The sequence below is a fragment of the Felis catus genome, chromosome C1 (assembly GCF_018350175.1).
Source record: "Felis catus isolate Fca126 chromosome C1, F.catus_Fca126_mat1.0, whole genome shotgun sequence".
Lineage (NCBI taxonomy): Eukaryota > Metazoa > Chordata > Mammalia > Carnivora > Felidae > Felis > Felis catus.
In genome coordinates, this window is record NC_058375.1 from 51978126 (window position 1) to 51984368 (window position 6243).

Sequence of the window (6243 nt, forward strand, 5' to 3'; positions counted from 1 at the left end):
TAAAAAAGATACAGCTGGTGTCAAAAGATAATTTAATGTCACCTCAAAATGATCAACCCTCTTTTTTTTTCCCCTGTCTCTCTCTCTCCTGGTTGCATATCACATCACTGCCACTCCTGAAATATATCCAACTCCTCGAAAACATTTTATATACTAGTTAACTAGAATGTGTCTGCAGACTTTACAAAATCTCAAATGTACAGATTTTTTTCAGATTTTTACCAAAATATGTATATTTGGCTCTGAGAAAGGTTCAAACACTAAATCACAGTACAGGCAGTCATCTGTTTATCTGTCTGTTTTTCATACCATATTGTAAGTCCCATGTGAGTAGGAGTCTAGTCAACCATACTTAGATTCCTACAACCTAGCACAGTGTTTGTTGATTGTAAATTCCTTGAAAGCAAGGATTGGTTCTTTGTAAGTTTTATTCCTTCTGGCCCTTACCATAATGCTTTACACATACTTAGTAAATATTTGTTGATTTAAAAATCTTTGGTGGGGGGGCGCCTGGGTGGCTCAGCCAGTTAAGTGTCTGACTTCGCCTCAGGTCATGATCTCACGGCTCCTAAGTTTGGACCCCACATTGGGCTCTCTGCTGTCAGCACAGAACCCACTTCTGATCCTCTGTCTCCCTCTCTCTCTGCCCCACCCTTGCTTGCTCTATTTTTCCCTCTCTCTCTCTCAAAAATAAATAAACATCAAAAACAAATCTTTTTGGGGGTGCCTGGCTGGCTCAGTAGGTAGAGTATGTGCTCTTGATCTCAGGGTCATGAATTTGAGCCCCACATTGGGCAAAAAGATTACTTAAAAAAATAAATAATAAATAAAAACATTTTTGGAGGGGCTTACCTCAAGATATATTTTGTAAACACACAAATTCAGTATATTTTTATTGTCTTAGTAAAGTAGTGCCTAGAATATTAAAGACTAAGAAAAGACAGGCTTCAGAATTTAACACAAATTATTTGACCTGATCTCATTGTTTCACTATCCAGTGCATTCCGAGCAGAACCACACTCCAAGTGGACACAATTATGTCTTCACCTTACATAAATCTTTTCTTAGCCTTTGCCTGAGATGCTTTCACCACAGACTCAGTATGAGGATTTAAGCCCTGGTACAACTGCTTTAAAGCCAACACTATCCTAGGCAGCATTTACAGACTCAGCATTTATCCAGACATCTGACAATTTTATGCGTGCTTTACACTAGGCACTGTGTTAAATGCAGAAGATATGGACTCAATACCTGAATTCTGTCCTCAAGCTGCTTAGAATCTAGTCGGGTACCCCATCAACAGTGCAGTGTCTAGGGTAACCACAAAGTACTCAGAGAAAGAGCACGATATCCTGATAATAAGATACCAATTCCCTTTGCTTGGCACCTGCCCATATAAAGAACTGATTTCCATTCTCAGCACATTTTGAGAGCGCCAATGATGCACTGGAGGAAGTCTAAAAGAGAGCTGCCAGGTGGAAGGATTGCCTTCTCACATTTCCTCCCCTCAGGTTACCTCATTCCTTCCTTAAAGAGGAAGGAAAATGGGAAAGACTGTTAGAAGCTCAAGGGGAATTTTTTTTTTTAATTGAGAGTAACTGTTCTTGCAAGTATCTGAGTATTTCTGGGGTGAGTATTGCTGATTTGAGGAACCGCGTCCAAGTCCATTACATGAACAGCCTCTAATTGTATTAATACCCTATGTGGAGAGTATCAGTAGCTCCACAGAGCCAAAGCAATAAAAGTACAAACTCCTTAGACTGCATAGAAGATCTCTGTCATCTGGCTTCATTCTTGTCCCTCTTTGTAACAGAGACTGCTAATATCCTCCAATATCCATTTCCCCTCTTCTATTAGTAATAAAAATTTTAGCTGGTAAAAAGGCCACCCAGAAAAAAGACATTTCCCAGTTTCCCTGCAGCTAGGTGTGGCCATGTGACTGAATTCATGCCAATGATATGCAAGTGGAAATGTCAGGTTTCAACTTCTGGGAACCATAAGAGACAAAGGATGCCTACTTATTTTGCTGATTGGGACATGAATATCATGACTAAAGTTCCATCCTGGACTTTGATGACAAGGGCCACGCCCTAGCGATGGTGTACCAGAAAGTTAGAAGGAACTGGGTCCTTGACGACTTTGTGGAAGAGAGCCAACCTATCAATTCTGGATTGCCTACCTCTAGATTTTTAACTGAAAGGGAAATTATCTTCTATCTTATTTCAGCCACTAAATTCAGCCATTGTTGGCAGACTCTGTTATTTGCAAGCTCACTTTCCCCCAGTTCCTCACCTAGTGGTCTGATACAAGCCACGCACTGTGCCAAGTCTCCAAAAACAGTATCTTATTGAATCCTTACAAATTCTCTGTTAGATAGCTACTATTTTACTATTAGCTCCATTTTACAGATGAAGAAACAGACTTAGAAAGATGAATCTACGTGTTAAAAAGAAGTAAAGCCAGGTTTTTGAGCCCAGACAGGTTGTCCCCAGAGGCTATGCTCTTAATCTCTATGCCATATTACCTGCCTTAGACAAAACTGCTTTCCCTATTCCATGTCTTTACTCATATTCTTCCCTTGCCACCTAAAATGACTTTCTGCCTTCCTGATGCCCTTTCCTTTCTAAACGCCCCCTTCCAAATGAAGATTCTAATGCAGAGGCACCTGGGTGGCTCAGCTGGTTGAGCATGGACTCTTGATCTCGGCTCAGGTCATGATCTCACGGGTCATGAGCTCAAACCCCAAGTGGGGCTCTATGCTGATAATGTGGAGCCTGCTTGGGATTCTCTCTCTCTCTCTCTCTCTCTCTCTCTCTCTCTCTCTTTCTGCCTCTCCCTCACTCTCAGTCTCTCTCAAAATAAATAAATAAATTTTTTTAAATGATAAAAAAAAAGAAATCCCTCTTGAAACGAGTCCATTGTACTTTGATTATGCCTCTACTACATCACTTTGCATATCCTACCCTATTAATCTCATTAGTTGTGTTATGTGCCAGTTTTCCTCCATATATTTTAAGTTACTGGGGCACCTGGGTGGCTCAATTGGTTAAGTGTCCAACTTCAGCTCAGGTCATGATCTCACAGTTTGTGAATTCGAGCCTCATATAGGGCCGTCTGCTGTCAACACAAAGCCTGCTTTGGATCCTCTGTCTCCCTCACTCTCTGTCCCTCCCCACTCATGATCACTTGCTCACTCTCTCTCTCAAAAATAAATAAACATTTAAAAAAACATTAAATTTAAGATACATATATGTTTTTTAAGTTCCTTGAGGACAAGAAACATATTTTATTTTTCCTTTTATTTCCCATAGTACCTAACAGTAAAATTCAATAAGTGTTATTTGAATTGCTAAAAAACATTCTCATTGAAAGATATGAGTTTTTGACTATCTCACAAATGAAAGACAAGTAGTGAGTTGAAGTCCTATATAACTGAAACTCTATAATAACAGCACTGTCCAAGAGAACTTTCCATAATGATGAAAACATTCTCTATCTGTGATGCCCAATACAGTAGCCACTAGCCATATTTGGCTATGAAGCACTTGAAATATGGCTAGTAAACTGAGGAAATAAAATCTTTATTTCATTTAATTTTAATTAATTTAAGTTTAAATAGCCACATGTCAATAATAGCTACCCTATTGGATCCCACAGCTCTAAAGACTCTGTGTTGAAGCTTTAAAAAAAAACAGCTCCATCATGCTTTATATAGAACAAGTGCTCAGTAAATTTTTGCCATGGTACTTTGAATTGAATTTAGGTGAATAACAACCTAAGTCGACATAATGTATGTAGATTAAAAAAAAAAAAAAGACTGAAAAAAGGAAAAACTTCAAGAAATCCAACGACAACATGGAAAAAGATAAAGCATTGTCAACCAAAAAATACCAAAGATCAGCATTTGCAGTAAAAGACAATCCTCAACTCATTTTTCCCTTGCTCAAGCAGAGTCTGAAAGAGGTATATCAAGATGGGCAATTATATGATATATAAACCCAGTGTAATAAAGGCTGGGCTGGCATCCATTTACAAACACCTCCAGAGGACACTGAGGTTTCTCATGCTGTCTTTAAAGAAACTGGCTGCAAAAGGTTGGGATGGGTCACACTAAGCTGGAAAGAATAAGTCCACATCACTGTATTTAACAATGATTCGTCATAAATTCCTTTTTATTTGGTGGGGAAATGACAGAAACTCACCCATTCCTGGTTACACAACTCAGAACAAAAAACTTTCCAGTTATACTCTCAGGACAAAATCTAAATTTTAGGCTTCTTTGGAATTTTTCATTCTTGCTTTTACCTCACTGAGGTAGAGCACTAGAGAATGTAGTTAGAGACCTATGCTGTTAAGTGAGCTCTTCCCAGCCTGGCCATTCTGAGTGTGACCTTTCATCAGGTTCCTGGCATAAGACAGTGTAGTCTCCTGGAGCAAAACCAGAATGTAAGATGAAAAGCCACATGCAGAGGATGACGCAAGGGAAACAATCATGACTCTCATATTGAGAGCCAGAAAGAAATTTGAGGTCTTAGGCACACTAGTTCCTAAGCCTGGGTGTTTTACTCAGCATAATAACTCCCTTAACATTTTATCTTTTTTTTAGGATTTCCAGCCACAGAAGAGTGAGCGTATCAGTGATCAAACTTTAGGTATGCCACTCTGCACCACCCAGACAGGGGTCCACATGGTGTGGTCATAGGGTCCCATAATAACTTAAAGGGAAACTTTTACAGTGCCCAGAGCCCCTGATGTCCTACAAATGAAGGAAGAGGATATCCCTAAATTCCTTGCAGCAGGAACCTACTTAGGTGGCACCAACTCTGACTTCCAAATGGAACAGTACATCTACAAAAGTTAAAGTGATGGCATCTACATCATAAATCTGAAGGGGACCTGGAAGAAGCTTCCACTGATGGCTTGCGCCATTGTTACCATTGAAAACCCAGTTGGTGTCAGTGTCACGTCCTCCAGGAACACCGGCCAGTGGGCTGTCCTGAATTTTGCTGGTGCCACTGTAGCCACTCCTACTGCTGGGTACTTCACTCCCACAACTTTCAATAACCAGATCCAGGCAGACTTCCAAGAACCACATCTTCTGGTGGTTACTGAGCCCAGGGCTGACCACCAGCCTCCCATGGAGGCATCTTATGTTAACCTGCCAACCACTGCTCTGTGTATCACAGACTCTCCCCCATGCTATGTGCACATTGCCATCCTGTGCAACAACAAGAGAGCTCAGTGGGGCTCGTGTGGTACATGATGGTGCGGGAAGTTCTGTGCACCTGTGCCACCATCCCTCATGCACACCCATGGGAGATCATGCCTGATCTATTTCTACAGAGATTCTAAAGAGATAGAAAAGAAAGAGCAGGCCACTGCTGAAAAGGCCATGACCAAGGAGGAATTTCAGGGTGAGTGGACATCTCTAGCCCAAGCAAACTGCTTGAGTTTACTGCTATCGAGCTCAGGTTGCTGACTGGCCTGAAGGCACGCAGGTGGCCTCTGTGCCCATCCAGCAGTTCCATACTGCAGACCAGAGCCCCTCGTCTGCCACTGAAGACTGGTCTGCAGCTCTCATTCTCAGACCACTGAATGGGTAAGAACAACACTGGGTGGTGTTAAGCAATTCTTCTACAGGCTCCAAAACAGAATGTGGAAATAAGGTGGATAGAAAATAAATATCAGTTTCTTAAAAACAAACAAACAAACAAACAAACAACTTTGGGTGTAAAATGTTTTTACTGTTCAACTCAAGGGCCCATTCAGTTCAACAAATTTTTTTTTCTTTTTCAAAGATTTTATTAGAGATCTTTAGAGAGCTCAGCAAATATTTTTTTAGTTCCTACCATGTGATAGCAGCACTAAGTGCTAATAGCACAAAGAGGAACACAATGACATATAATGTTGGGACATTCTTTAACAATGCCTTATGGAGGACAAATATTTTTATTATTTTTTATTTTTTATTTCTTTATTTTTTTTAAGGACAAATAATTTTCAAAATCACTGCCATGCTTTACATATGCTATTTCAGTTGCTTCAATAGCCTCTGTGAAATTGGCATTATTTTCCCTGGTTTTCAAATGAAGAGGTTGCAGCTCAAAGTGATTAAATAACCTGCCTGTTTGCACAACTGGTAACTGCCACAATCAGATCCAAATATAGATCTACCTAAATCCAAAATGTGTGCCCTTCTCACCAGACTACTCTCTTCCCCCACCCTCTCCCAAACACAACTGA

The 6243-nt window shown here is 40.4% G+C and overlaps 1 pseudogene; it reads left to right on the top strand.

Annotated features, from left to right (window-relative positions):
- The first annotated feature begins 3855 nt into the window (after nucleotides 1–3855).
- Nucleotides 3856–5665, top strand: LOC105260837 (annotated as a pseudogene).
- The last annotated feature ends 578 nt before the right edge of the window (nucleotides 5666–6243 follow it).